This window comes from Sceloporus undulatus, chromosome 1, assembly GCF_019175285.1.
Source record: "Sceloporus undulatus isolate JIND9_A2432 ecotype Alabama chromosome 1, SceUnd_v1.1, whole genome shotgun sequence".
Taxonomy (NCBI): Eukaryota; Metazoa; Chordata; class Lepidosauria; order Squamata; family Phrynosomatidae; genus Sceloporus; species Sceloporus undulatus.
In genome coordinates, this window is record NC_056522.1 from 224,378,024 (window position 1) to 224,393,718 (window position 15,695).

Genomic DNA, 15,695 nt, shown 5'->3' on the forward strand with positions numbered 1-15,695 from the left:
AAATATTTATCTCTGGCTGTATAACCTTTTGTTTTGTATCCTTGTACATCAGTGTCACATGGGAAATACGTCCTTTTTTTAGGATTGTAAAAGAAATTTATAGGTCAAGCACCTTTTTTAATTAGTTTCCTTCCATTACACCATAATACTGATTTCCTCCCCAAAGTCCCTTTATCCCTGTGTGTTGAATTCATGTGGCTAGTCCATAAACAGTTTCTAATTAGACACATGTGCATTCAGATGTGGACTTGTGTGTTATAAATTGACACTGAAGTGTATAAGAAACTGTCAGTCAGATCAAAAGTCAATCCAAAATCATCCCATTTGCAGAGCTGAGATGCTGTCACAGTTAGTTAGCCCTAAATGTTTAAAACATCAACCAAAACTTTTTTTCTAATTGAGCATGAGTTGAAAGGCTACACACTTTGAAGTCTTTGCTTTTATCATTTGTATATGGCTTAAAATTACAGACTCCCCTCCTCCCTGGAAATAGTAGACATTGCTTCTTATTGAAAAATATACAGGTAGGTCATTCAGTATTTGCGAAGGTAGTATACAGTTTGGAGACATGTATATAATTCCTTACAATACAAGGACACCGAAAATAAAGGGTTTCCTCTTTATTCTTTAACTTTGTTTTCTTCTAAGCCATGGATCATATAAAACTGAGTTTTCATAATGTGTTTTTATTGACTGCAACATAAGCCAATCCCTCACTCCCTTGCTCTGTTTCCTCATAAGAATTTAAACTCACTTGAACATATATTCTTCTCCTATTTAATAATTTTGCTATGGAAATATTCCTTTAAAATAGAAATAGTTGGTTAACCAATCATAATTTAATAGATTGTATTAATATGAGACTCCTCTGAAGAAAAGTTGCAAAGTACCTGTGATCATGACAGAGGTTTATAACCTCATTATGTGTGGTTAGAGAAGAAAACATATAGAAAGAAATGTTACTACTTCTCTCATACTAGCAGAACACTGCAGATATTGGATTTTAGAACATTCAGAATATGCCTCCTTCTTCATATTTAAGGTACAGCGATTTGTGTGAAAGGAAACATGGCCATGCAAGGACAAATGACATTCTTTTTTTCCAAAAGGTTCTCCTCAATTGGTCAAGAGACTTGGTTGATTCCTGGGAAGGGCTCCAGGCAACAGACAACATAAGCTGTGGACTTTGCTCCAACCCATAACCTAGATAAAGGAAGAGGACGGCTGCCTGGCCCTGGAAACATTCTGTGCCTGGACTTCTTTGAAGAAATATTAGAGGAAGTGACCCAAGAGACCCCAGAAATCTCCGGAAGAGGAGTGAACACCAAACTGAATGCAGAAGTGACACTTGGAAGCATCAAGAAAACTGGCATGAACAAGGATTGCATAGAAATTGACAGTAACTGGGACCAACAGCTGTAAGTGAATTCAGCAAGGAACAGCAAGGAGAAAAGATGTCTCTTACGCAGTGGAATTTTCTTGTTTGTTCTTCACAAAATTGTGGTGGAACAAAAATGAATAAGGCAACTATTTGGAGTCATATTTTCTTGCACTGGGGAAAAGGCATCTATCTTCACAAACATGTTTGGGAGCATATCTTTTCTTGCACAGGAATAAGGCAACCTGGCAATGTGAACAGTATGATGTCATTGTCCTCCTATCTGACATAAAGTCAAATGGGGGAGCAGTGAGTTCTACACCTGGCTAGAAAGGTATGGGCTGTTTTTTTGTGGAGGTTTGTTAGGCATTGCAGGTTCTTCTCTCACACATCCCTTGTGTGTCCATCATTCGTGAGGTATCACCATCCCACAACAAACTAGCTGCCTTTCCCTCTTTCACATACATTTAGGATGGGGCACAAGGCAGCAAGTAAGCATTTGGATGTGTAACAGTAAGACTAATACAAGAAAGAGTGGAGCTGCTTGGGGTTAATCTGTAACATCTACCCAGGGCATTTCCCAGTTAGCTGCATGTCATGTTCCGATTACAAGTCAGAGGGCACACTGAAGCCATTTAGATAAATGAATAGCTAAATAAATAAACAGCCCAGTAAAGGTGGATAATGCCTTTGCAAAAGCCAAAAATGATGGGGAATTAGATATGCTGAATTAAAGGGTGGAGCACATGTTTTAAATACAGCAGGCATCACCTTCTAGCACTCTGTATAGAACAAGGCCAAGAAACATTAGTCTTTTGATTTCAGTTATTCCTTCAAAAAAAAAAAAAAAAAAAGGAAGCATCACCATGCTCAGTGCACCACACAGTTCTCCCTTCAAATAAGGGGACACAATGGCCGCCTTAAGTACTCTTGGACCTAGCTGGCTTTGTGATCAACACGGCTTTGTAAAGTCTGACTCAAATCCTAACATTCTGTGTTGAGCAGCTGGCCTCAAAAGCTTTGCTCCAAACATCAAGTTCAGTATTTAGTCCCACTCCACTTTATGGATGTACTGGTGCCACACAACTAGGATCCAAGCTAGTGCTCATTTACTATTGAGTGGGTATGAGTAATTAAGCAAACCCACAATAGAATCTGGAGCCTGGGTAGGCAGCATCCAAAATAAGAAGACATAATAGTGGTTGCACAGGGTAAGAAGTCTTCAAAATACAATCAGTAGCATGATGGATCTTCAGTTGGGTCATAATCTTTAGGTGGGTCGTAACTATAATCTAAACAAGGACAACTCTCCCTTTTCCTCCAAAGATTACTGGTTAGAGACCACCTACAGTCCTGAGGTCCCAGGGTGCATCTTTACCAAAGCCCAGGTACATCTGAGTGCAGCTGCCATCTTCCATTCTTTCAGGTCTTAGCATAAGTGATCAGTCTCCATCGGTGAGGAGAAAACTAAAGTCTTATCTACCTTTATTTGTGTATTGAGATGGCTTCATTCTCTTGCTACTCCAGCCCCCAAAGGATAAAATTGTAGGTCTTCTAGTTTCTTTCCTATCTGTTTCTTCAGCACAAAAATGAACTTTGAAGGAATTTCAACTTCTAGGAACCTCAGTTTTACTTCTAAAGTTGACCCATGCTTCAGCCAATATCTAGCCAAATCCATGGAGCACTGGGCTATCAATGGTTACTAGTCATAATGGATATATAATCCCACCACTACCAGAGACGATATTTTAGTGCACAGGTACTGCTTGTGGGCTTCCTATGATCAATCAGAAAACTTTTTGCTCTTTTGGTCAGCATGGCTCTAAAGTTCCCCAATGTGTGAAATGCCACTGACAAATCTTTCAATCACCAACATAAATATTTTAATTGTACATTGGTGCTCTGTGTGTGTGTTGGGGGGCAGGGTCTGTGGGTGGATGTTTTCCAGCTGCAAAATATCAAAATGTCCACCTTTATGATTATGACTGAAACACAGAATGTTGATGTATATATATGAGCACTGACATACATACAAATGAATATACACCAAAGCAGGAGTGGGACTGACATGCTAGTTGCCTCTGTCTCATCTCTATTTGTATTCAGTTCAACTTCTGAAATGGCATTTGCACATATAGTGTGTCTGTATAGGCTCCTTACATTTGATAGAGTACCCTACAAAAGCCACACACAATCTCTCTACATACAGGTTGTAAAGGTAAAACATTTCCCCAGTGTTATGCTAATATGTGATGTGCACAACCACAACTGCTCAAAATGGGCCACCATTTCTTCACACAATGCTGTGTCCTTCTGTCCACACTACTTGGGCTACTCACCCATATGGGCATGTTAGTTCACACAGTCAGTTTCTCCATGCAGTCCTAGCCAGACAGCAAACTAACTTTCCTAAATACAGTGGGAACTCCCAGCCATATGAACCTGCCCTATGATGAATCTCTAAACAAAGCCCACAGCTACTGCTTCCTATGACAAAAAAATAAACCTGTATTTCTCACTGTCTCACTATTCGCTAGAAGGTACTGAGGCAAAAAAAGAAAGAAAAAAAGAGACTTCTCATGGACACATAATCAATTGTACTCCATTGACAGAAAATACATCTTCAAGACTGCTGTCCAGGCAACAGCATAAGATAGTTCAATGCTGAGTGCGTGCCATTAGAGATACTAGCTCTGTTTCTGAGCTCTGGTTGAAAGGGGGGTGGAGGAGAAACACCACAGAGCCTTTAGGTATCCGGCAGTGATTTTAGCTATTATTTTTCTCTTTTATGATGTTACCTTTTAAACTGTCTTTGAGATCTTTGTTGTAGACTAGTACCCTGTGGCACTGGCCTGGCGTTAAGACACTTCAGTGAGATACAGCACATAAAAGCATACCCTATAAGTGTGACGAATGGCAATGACAAGGTTGGGCTGGAGCTAACTTATGAACCATCTAGTGATTTGCAAAGGCCTGTGTGCTCTGCCTGCTAGGAGCAGTGTAAAAATCTGGGCAGTGCCAGGATGTGAGCTAGAGGCGGGTGCCTTGCTGGGAACACAAGAGAAGTGTACAATCCCTTATTAACATGCCCAGCATCTCAGCTGCTCTTTAGAAAACAAATCTGGAGTGTCGGCAATCAACTACACTCTTAATAATAATGCAAATAATGTGTGGAGAAGCTGAACTTGACTAAGTCTGGAGCTTTTGAATTATGTAACAGTGGGGAGAAGAATAGAAAAGCTCTGCCTAGGTGTCCCCAAAATACAAGTACTGATATTAAAGTGGATAGAACTACACAAAAACAATGCAACTCAACAGATACACCAGTGTTAAGAGCTTTAGGGCCTAACTCTATGTATCCTTAATGTGTACTACATACACAGTATGGTCAAAGTTTGTTTACTTAATTAAAATCAAGTGCAGGGAACCCTCCCTGCTCAGGGTGACCACATAGTGCACAGAGAGCAGACATATAACTCTTCCCCACTGCAATCCTGACCAAAACAAAATAAAAGATGTCCTGAGCACTGCAAATAGCAATGGAAATATCATACCATCTTACCATACATATCTTTGTATGGAGCCCTGGTGGTGCAGTGGTTAAATGACTGTACTGCAGCCACTAACTCAGAAACCATAAGGTTGTGAGTTCAATACCAGCCAGGGGCTCAGGCTTGACTGAGGCTTGCATCCTTCTGAGGTTGCTAAAATGAATACCCAGCTTGTTGGGGGCAATTAGTTTACAGCTGTAAACTGCTTAGAGACTGCTGATATGATAGCCTTGTTTATGAATGATAATCTTGTTTAAATATTTGAAAGGATGTCATATTGAGGATGGAGCAAACTTATTTTCTGCTGTTCCAAAGAATAGGACCAAGAACAATGGGTGCAAGCTACAGAAAAAGAGATTCCACCTCAACATTACAAGGAACTTCCTGACAGTAAGGACTGTTTGACAGTGGAACACACTCCCTCGGAGTGTGGTGGGGTCTCCTTTGGAGGTCTTTAAACAGAGGCTGGTTGGCCATCTCTTATGGTTTCTTTGATTGTGAGTTCCTGCATGTCAGGGGGTTGGACTGGATGGCCCTTGTGGTCTCTTCCAATGCTATGATTCTATGTTTAGGCAGTATGAAGCAGTATATAAATGAAGCTGCTATTGCTATTGCTATATGTCATCCCATCTCATACAATCCAACTGTTCTAATTTTGTAAGGATAATCCCAATGAATCCTCTGTTGTCCCTGTTTTTCAGTTGCTTTTGAGATGTCTCAGTTCCTGGATCCTACTTCCATTTCCTCATTTGCCCTCCACTTATTTTAGTTTTTGCAAACTGATTTCAGAATGTAAAAGTATTTTGCATTCAATTCATTTAGGAAATTTGAGCAGTGTTGCCCTTCCCAGTAAACTTAGCAGCCCATCATTTGCCAAAAAATATAAATAAAAATAAATGTAAATGTAAAAGGCAGGGAGGGGGGTCAGGGGGAATTTAGGGCTACAATCATCCAGGGCCAGACAGTCTTAGGTTGCTCTCCTGCTGCATTCTTTAACATATTTTTAAAAACTGTTTTTCAAAAAAAGAAACAGTCTTCTGGCTGTTTCCTCCTCTTCTTTCTGTTTATTTATACCTTGCCTTTTACCTAAAATCAAGACATGGCTTACAAATTTTTTAAAAAATGCAACATAGTTTCAAAAGAGCAACATTACAACAGGTTAAACTATTAACACCAGAAACAATTTATAGCATACAATGAAAATGTCAAAATGCAGTTTATAAAATGTTACACTTAAAACAATGCAACACTCTCTTAACTAGCCTTTAAAAAAACAACTGCAAAACCTCAATTTCTAAAAAACTGCCAGACTAAAAGGGAAAAAAAGTTTTTGCTTGTTGATGGAAGGGCAACCTCCTTAGAAAAGGAATTCTCTAGCCTAAGACAGAGCAGCCACTGAGAAAGCCCTATTACACATCAGTAGATCCCAGGCCTGTGAAAGTGGAATCACTGAAAGAAGGGCCTCTGCAGGGCAGGTTCATATGGCGAGATTGGGTTTGTTGGATAGAATTGACCCAAGATGTTTAGGGCTTTTTAGGTCATAGCCAGCACTTTGAATTGTGACTAGAAGTGGACTGACAGCGACTGGAGATGTTGCAACAGAGTTTGTACATTCCCTGCAGCCAGTCCCAGTTAACAATCTGGCTGCAGTTCTTTGTACCAACTGATGTTTCCAGACACTCTTCAAAAGCAGAACCACTTCTCCCCCCTGTTCCTGGAGGGTTCTGGAGGCCCAAAAAATGGCTCCTTGGTTACTTAACCCATGATAGTTGTGTATCCCTGCTGCATGGCTATATACCGGCTACTAACAATACTTCTCGCAGGGAAAAGAATGTTGTTTTACGGTTGACTACAGAAAAATAAAGGGTAGCTCAGTGGTTAAGATGCTGACTCTGATGATCGCAAGGTCGATCAGCAGTTCAAGACCCAAGTGCCAGATGCCAGGGTGAGCTCCCATCACTAGTCCCAGCTTCTGCTAACCTAGCAGTTTGAAAGCATATAAAAAGCACAAGTAGACAAATAGGTATCATGTTGGTGGGAAGGTAACAGCATTCTGTGCAGCTATGCTGGTCACATAACCACAGAGTTGTCTTAGAGAATACTGGTTCTTCAGTTTAGTAACAGCGATGAGCACTGTCCCCTATAATCAAATATGACTAGACAATCTTGTCAAGGGAAAACTTTTACCTTTTAGTTACAGAGACAGCCTTTTAATCTAATTTGGCTGATAGGCAGAACTTTTCTAAGACCCTCCCCCCCAAAATACATTAAAACAACTCTGATGTTCTATTATGTTAAATATAAAGCAAGGCTTAACACCACTCCTAATCCATTCAAAATGACCCACTTGAATGTATTACAGAAGGAGCTGTTGTGTTCACCTCAAAGACTCAGGTGGGAATGAATTGTTCTTTGGAGGTCTTAATGAAGAAACAGATAAATATTTTTTTCAAGAATAATATTTCAAGTGCTGCTGCCATATTTCCAATAACATGATGACTGTGAGATCGGTATGCTGGTTAGGTATGAGAGGAGTTGCAATCAAAGAAGACCTGGAGCACTATAAGTTGCCCACAAACTATCAAGACATTGGTGTTCTAGGTTCATCTGTAGGAAGCATGCTTTTGCTTGAATGATTTATTCTATTCCCTTATCCTCCACCTTATGTATGCTAGCATGGCACAGAGGTTTGAGTGTTGAAAAATGCATCTGAGGAAGTAGACTTAAGTCTGTGAAAGTTCATGCTCCCAACATCTTTCTTTCAGTTAGCCTCAAAGGTGTTAAAAGATCTCTCTACATTCTGCAGACAAGAGTTTGATTTCCAGTTCAGCCATGAAAACCACTGAGTGCTCTTGGGTGAGTCTAATGATCTCAGCCTCAGAGAAAGGCAATGGCAAAGCTCCTCTGAACAAATTTTGTCAAGGTACTGTAACCTATGATAGGTTCACTTTAGGGTCACCATAAATTGGAAATGATTTGAAGGTACACAACCACAGCAACAAATGCCAGTTGTTGTTTGTTATGTGCTGACTTATGAAGACCCCATAATTGGGTTTTATTGCCAAGATTTATTCTGTGAAAGTTTGTAATTGCTTTCCTCTGAATCTGAGAGAAGTTGAAACCCATCTAGTGGGTTTCCAGGGCTGAGTAGGGACTCAAACGTTGGCTTTTCTGAGTCCCAGACTAACACTCACTATGTGTGCTAGCCCTAACAACTATTTTCCTTATTGTTATTCCTTCAGCTTCTTTCCTGCCAGGTGATTCTCCCTTTTTTTCTCTGCCTTTAATTGTCCTTCTATGCTGCAAGGCCACCTATACTTTCCTGTAAGTCATATCAATTTTACTTCACCATGGTCTGACTGTACTCCAAACAGAACACCATTATCTGGCCTAAAAATGTTTTTCTCCACCTCACAAAATGCGCTGAACTCATTTTTTTTTTAAAAAATCTAAATGTATTAGCATTATGTTTGCATACAGAACATGCCAGAGAAGGGAAGACCCACCTGAAAGTGAGGATTTTCTTCCTGTATCTCATTTGTAAAGGATAAAAAAAATCGAATTGAAGAATATGAGTTTATTCAGATCATTTAATCTACCTCTATCATAGAGGATTTCCTGACAACTCAGGTGACGCTGGTGCATTTATACTACCAAACACAGATAGGGTTGGAGAAGAGCCTGAAGTGGGAAGTGCCAAAATGAATAAGAATATAATAACATTTTCTTGATGAAATAATGCTTCCATGTCAGGAAAAAACCCTGAAACTGTCAGCATTCCTTTGTAGGGCTCTCTCAGGCTTAAGAAAGGGTCCTTGACAGTTCTCGCACTGCCTTTAAATATCTTATTGAAATGTAGATTAAGACTGTACATGTTATAATAGTTGGAAAGCCTTTTCATTTTAAGTCTTGTAGAAAACCAAGAATTAAGTAAGTATTAACTTTAGCGGTTATATTTCAGAATTTTTCTTCAGGTTGATCCCTCCTAGACCTAATATTTAGATTTATTTAAAGAGACAGTAGATTACCTGCCAGTACAGTGGAATGGCATTATACATTCCTAGCAATTGCTATAAAGTAAGATTGAGTGCATCCATAATATTGTTGTCTTTCATACATTTTACATAGATTCACACAGAAGCCTTTACAATTGTGCAGACATTTCAATGGTTCATTTTTATTTCATTATTTTAAAACTCTATAACACCGTTAACCACTGTTTTATCTCTTCTTGTAGTGGTAAAAGTCATGATCCAAAAATCTATGGAATGTAAGGGGGGGTGGAGAGAGAGGGGGGGTTGAGAGTGAGTTTATTTTAGTCCTCTTACCTTCAATAAGATAGTCTTTCTGTACACCTCATGCTTTTGTATGTAGTTACAAAATTTCTATATCTGAACAATCTCGTGCAAAAGTGGATGGTATTTGTTTCTTTGTTTTGGACTACAGCTACCAGAATCCCAGCCAGTATGGCCAGTGGGATTTTAAGAGCTGTATTTCTAAAACTTAGTACTCTGTGTCTAAAGTTAATATAGTGTCCACCAATAGCTAATTGATTTGGCGAGAGCAATCCTATACAACAACTGCAGAATAGGGTGGAGAAGAGAGGGTGGTGTGGGAGGTGCAGACTGCACCAGGGGACACCCTAAGGGGGGGTGGCAACACCACTGCTCCTCAAACACCTGCATTTGGGCAGAAATGGGCTGTGGCATTCATCTACCTCCCTTGAAAATGCTTTGGTGGGAATGGGGTGAAGCTCAGTGGGAAGAGAAAGGAGAGGCTCTAGAATGAAAATTAAAAATTAAAATTTTGAAATGGTAATTGTTTTAAAAAATTAAAATTTTGATTTTTTAAAATTATTCATTTAAAATTTTCTATAAAAAATGTCACATTTTAACCAAATCTTCACTATGTATATGTAAATACATTTAGGTCATGCATATGATATTGTAATTTGAAGGTATTATTTTAATTTTGCTAGTTGTTTATGTCACAACTCTGGGCATTACAAAAGTGGTATATGGGAATTACGATTTATGCACATTAGTGCAAAAAAGCATTACTAGGGATTCTGTATGCTGTGAAATGGGAGGAGGTCAATGGGGTGGAGGGTGACAGCATGAATTGCCACACCGAGTGACACCAACCCTAGCGATGCCACTGGAAGCCACCATTATACTTGCAGAATATCCATCATATTTTGTTCTCTATCACAGGGAGGCAGTGTTTGGAAGTTCTACCACTGTTTGGGGCATATGCTCAGGTTTCAGGGTTTGGTGGTGGTTGTAGGGTTTGATATAATTGCCCCCCAGGTCCCGTCCATGTTTCTGCTGTGTCTTGACTATACTGCAAAATTATTATACTATGGCATAGTACAGACCAACCAAAAAGACTGGCCTGCCGGTACCTGTTTTTTTGCCAAAGGGAGGCCTCATCCACCAAACAGCAAGGCTTCCCACTTGCAGAAAAAGAACCCGCAAAAAGCAGGCTCTTTTTATGCCATGGTAGTGCCGTAACAAGTGCACCACTGGATCACTCATTACGTAAGTGCTGTGCGGACGCCGTGCAGCACTTATGTAACAATGGAGGTGCCCATATAAACAGGGCACCACCATTGTTATGCCCTCATCAAGTGCGAGGGTTGAGGGGTGTGTGGGTGCTCCATCCCCCAGGCAACCCTTGCATTTGACGAGGGTGCCTGAAAGGCCGGTATGTACCGGGCCTATATTATAAGTAGTAAAGTACACTACTTTAACTGCCATGGCTTAATGCTATTTGGGATCTGTAGTTTTGTGAGATATTTACCCTTCTCTATCAGAGTCCTCTGGTGCCACAACAAACTATAAACCCCAGAATTCCATAGGATGGAGCCATGGCATTTAAAGCAATATCAAACTGTATTAATTCTGCAGCATGCAAGCAGCCTAATTCACTGGCAAAGCTGCACCAGTACAACAAGATCATTTTTCATTTTGTTTCTATATATTATTGTTTTGCATTTTAAGGCCAAACCATTCCGAAAAAAGTTTCTCAGAGTAACTAGGAAGGAGTAACAGTGTATGCAGGGGTTGGGAGGGATAATCAGAAATGCAGCAAGCAAGAAATCAAATTTTGTAAAGGAGAGCAGCAAGCATTATGGTATCATGATTTCTGTTTATTTCCTTTTGGTCAAGCTTCTCATCAAATTTCAGTGAGGTTGAGAGGCCTGTATTTTATTTTTTCCTGACTAAGATATTTATAGGCAGAAGGGCTCTTTTTGTATACTTATAGCATACACAGGCTGCACTACCATTCTAGACAGGAGAATCTATAGTTCAAAGTAGGTATGAGAAAAGAGTGCAAAGGGAAACTTTCAAACAGATTTTGGCCCAATGTATGTGTATGCAAATATTTGAATGTAGATAAGAAAATATTGTCCCTGGCTCAGATGAAATGGAACGAGAACATTTCAAAAGGAAATGATTCATGAACGGGCAAAGACAGAGTCTGAGTTATGCAGAAAGTGAAATTCAAAGTAAGTTAACATTGAAACAGTGCATGGGAAATTATCTAATTCCTCTGGTAGCAGTTAAGTGCAAGAACTTGAACATTTTGGCAAACTCTGTTAGAGGGTACTGGCATGCATTTTTTTTGTGGGTTTGGGGAATGCTATTTAAATAATCCAGGAAATTATTTTCTGTTTTTTCTTTAAGTATTGAAATAGATTTGAATCTAAGACCTACCCTTGAGTTATGCATATTTGGTATTCAATTGGCATGGCCAATTGAGCAGCATGGCCAACAAGTATTTTGCAGCTATGAGCAACAGCCAAGTTAATAATCTGTAAAAGATGGAAAGTACTGGAAAAGATCTAGCCTTGATGGTACATATTTTCCACACATGCAAGTGCACGCACACTCACACACACACAGAGAATCACTTGGTACACTAGGAAATAATCAAGCAACTGGTTAGAAGAAAAAAGCTCAATGGTTAAAAGATTTATTGTGCACACTTTATAAGGAATTTTTCCTTCCATTGTTTTAAATATACATTTCTTCCTTTTCAATTTTTTTTTAAAACGGTAACAATATAACCAAGTGCTTGAAGTCTTCCCTTTAAAGAAAGTGCAGTACTTTATTTCCGTTTCTTGTACAATACAAAAATTAATCCGGTGGGAAGAAAAGAATCCTTCTAAAAGAAACAGAGGCTGAATCCATACTGCAGAAATAATCCAATTTGACATCACTTTAACTGCCCTGGCTAAATGCTGTGGAATTCTGGGAATTGTAGTTTATTGTGGCACCAGACCTTTCTGACAGAAATATCTCATAAAACTACAATTCTCAGAATTGTGTAGCATTGAGCCAGGGCAGTTAAAGTGCTGTCAAACTGGATTATTTCTGCAGTGTGGATGTAGCCAGAGATATATAAACATATACGAGAATATATGTACAGTCTGCCTTCCTTACCCACAGATATTTTTATCCACACATTCAAACATTCAAGCATCCATGGCTTGAAAATATTCCAAAAAAGTATAAATTCCAAATAGCAAACCTTTATTTTCAATTTTATATAAGAGACACCATTTTACACCATTGTATTTAATGGGGCTTGAGCATCCACAGATTTTGTTATCCACTGAGGGTCTGGAACCAAACCGCAGCAGATAACAAGGGCCCACTGTATATTAAAAAGAACTTAAATATAATTGTTAACAGTATACATCTAGCATATATTCCCAGGTAAAGGTGTAATGCAGAAACTTGGCTTTGACTTTGTAGGAAATGCTTCATCGTCTGAGACGGTTGTCACATTTTGGATGATGATGATGATGATGTTAATGATGATGCATAACTATATTTAATACTGATGACAAATGTAATTGTTGTAATTAAGCAGAAAATACTGAAAACATACACACATGTCACACCTTCTTCCAGTTCATAGCTTCCATGCTCTGGTCTCATCTTATTCACTTTGTCAACCTAGGTAATTTCCCCTCTGCAAGATGGAAAACAACAGACAAGTCAACAATGGCATCTGTTTTCACTCAGAGTAAGTAATCTTCCTCTGGATGTAGGTTCTTGTCTTCTACTCAGCACCACCATCCTCAACATCACTCCCTAGATATGGAATTGGGGAAGACAGAGTGATTCCTCAGTCTCCCCCTCTGTAGGAGCTACAAGCTTTTCATCCACCAAATGCCTGCAATGTCAAGGAAAGAATGTGGAGGCCTATAAAAAGTGTCAGCAAATTGACCAGGAAAAGCAAAAGAGACACGCACTGTGGTCAAAAGCACTGCCCCCCCCCCCACCACCACCATGTCTATCTAACAGGCTATCTAACAGGCTAAGAACTTGCTCACATGAAGAACTTGACAATATTTTCTGTCCTGAAAGGTAGTAGCACTGTTATTAAATCAGGCAAAAAGAGACTGCTAGCCCACTAGAACAAACTGCAAATAATGATCAGCTGTTTCTCGGGAACTGTGATGTTGCAGTCCTGTCAATACAAGGATGCTTTCATTTCACATCTAGGCCTGAAATTTTCAGTTACATTTATATGTTTTATTATTAAAGCTATAAAGAGATAGAGTTCACAGGTAATAACAACGTAAATGTTGATAAAATAGTTTTGAAATCAAAGCAGATCTGTTATGATTTGCTGGATAAAATATAAAGGCACTGAATCCATGGTAACATGGTAACATGTAACCTGAGTATAAGAAACAAAATAATTTAACTCAGCATTATATGACTTGATTCTCAATTCAGATGAGATAGAGACCTCACTGGTAAATTCTATGAGAAAAGAAAAGTCCATGATTTAATGGGCAATGAATTAAGATTGTTCTGATCTTCATATAAAAACATGATGTTTTGGCAGAAGTGTATAGTTCTTATTCATAGCTGGACCCACTACTCTTGTATAACTCTGTGTATCTTTCAATCTGCATGAGTGCAGTACTATATCTGCAGGCAGAATACAAAACCACAGAGCATGTATGTTTGGCTTTTGGTTATCTAAGAAGCGAGATTTATCCTTCTCCTTTGAAATGGCTGATTTGAATCATGTAGTACAAGAATCACAGGAAATACAGTACACAAAACTCATCCAGTAATACCCTACTGACTGCAAGAAGCTATTAAGGTATTGTTGAGGGGAAAAAATTCTCAAAGATTATTTATTTAAAAATGCCTCTTTTTGTGTGTTGCATTGTATATGAGAGAATATCTAGCTTCATGGCAGCTTGCAAGTCGCATTTGATAGGTTCCATATTTATCTAAAGAAAATGGTAGAACATGCCTACAGTATTAATATTGCCTCTTCCTTCTAAACTGCCCTTGTTTTCCTTTTTTAAAAAAAGAAAATACTTTTGGGTAATTAAAAACATGAAAAAGAAATCATGTTCTTTATGAAACTTTATAGCAATATCTAAATGACTGAGCTCTTTTGCTCCCTCTATTGGCTCTGTTGCTGAAGTTAGTCAATAAATATAGTACCCTTTTCCAATGAGTAAAAATTCTAGATGTCTTAACATAAAAATTATAAATGATTTTTAGTGTCGAGTTCTAATACACCAACAGAGGCAAGGAACATGAAGTACCACAATTGAAAATCCATTTTTGATTTTTTTAAAACCTTTTTAACTCTAGTTGGGTGAACCAGATGGCTTAGCATTGAAGAACTATGACAGATGAAGGAACTCATGGTTTGGAAGAAATTTGTTGTTGTTGTTAACTGCCTTCACGTCGATCTCGGCCCATGGCGACCCTATAGATGAGACATCTCCAGGACCCCTGTCCTCTACTGCTCTGCCCAGCTCCTGCAAACTCATATATGTGGTCTCTTTAATTAAGTTCATCCATCTGTAGCATGTGGCCTTCCTCTCTTTCTACTTCCTTTCACCTTTCCTAACATTATTGCCTTTTCCATTCTTTCTCATGATGTGTCCGAAGTATGACAGCCTAAGTCTTGTCATATTGGCTTCTAGGGATATTTCTGGCTTGATCTGCTCTAGGACCCATTTGTTTGTTCTTTTGTCTGTCCATGGACTCTTAATAATAATAATAATAATTTGTTTTATTTATATACCGCTATTCCAAAGATCATAGCGGTGAACAGCAAGTAAGCTAATTAGCAAGTAAGCTAATTTGCCCCCAACAGTCTGGGTACTCATTTTAGCGACCTCGGAAGGATGCAAGCCTGAGTCGAGCTTGGGCCCTTTTGCTGGTCTTGAACTCGCAACCTTGTGGTTTCGAGTGAATGGCTGCAGTACAGGCATTTACCCACTGCGCCACCAGGGCTCTTCAGACCTCTTCTTAAGCACCACATCTCAAATGAGTTGATTTTCCTCCTATCTTCTTTCTTGACTATGGGGAAATAAAGTCTCTAAAATTTGTAACTGGACTTTAGTTGCTCAACATCATCTACAGAAAAAGAAATTTCCTGTCCATGAAAGATCTATCCACTAGCTTTTTGACCTTTTCATCAGCACAGTCATACATGATAATCAACTTTATTTATTTGATTATTGTAAATAGAACTGCTCAAGTAAATACACTGACACTTTTTAATTTCCATAGTTTAATCAGTGGGCATATTTCCATTATAATGTGTGTCACAGACTACTTAATATTCATCCTTGACGTTCAGCCCTTTGGTCTAGTGGCTTCCAGATTTATACTGTAGTTCAGAATGTCTGAAGAGTGCCAGGTATAAGCTGTGGAAAATTCTGGGGCTAAAGCAGGGTGTTTCCCCTTACTAAAAGGTCTAGCTGTAAT

At 39.0% G+C, this 15,695-nt stretch overlaps 1 long non-coding RNA gene across 1 annotated transcript; it reads left to right on the forward strand.

Moving 5' to 3' along the window:
* The first annotated feature begins 1,232 nt into the window (after positions 1-1,232).
* Positions 1,233-14,749, forward strand: LOC121918485. The gene is made up of 3 exons (XR_006101237.1): positions 1,233-1,418; positions 12,901-12,966; positions 14,568-14,749. It is a non-coding gene; the product is annotated as an uncharacterized LOC121918485 (long non-coding RNA).
* The last annotated feature ends 946 nt before the right edge of the window (positions 14,750-15,695 follow it).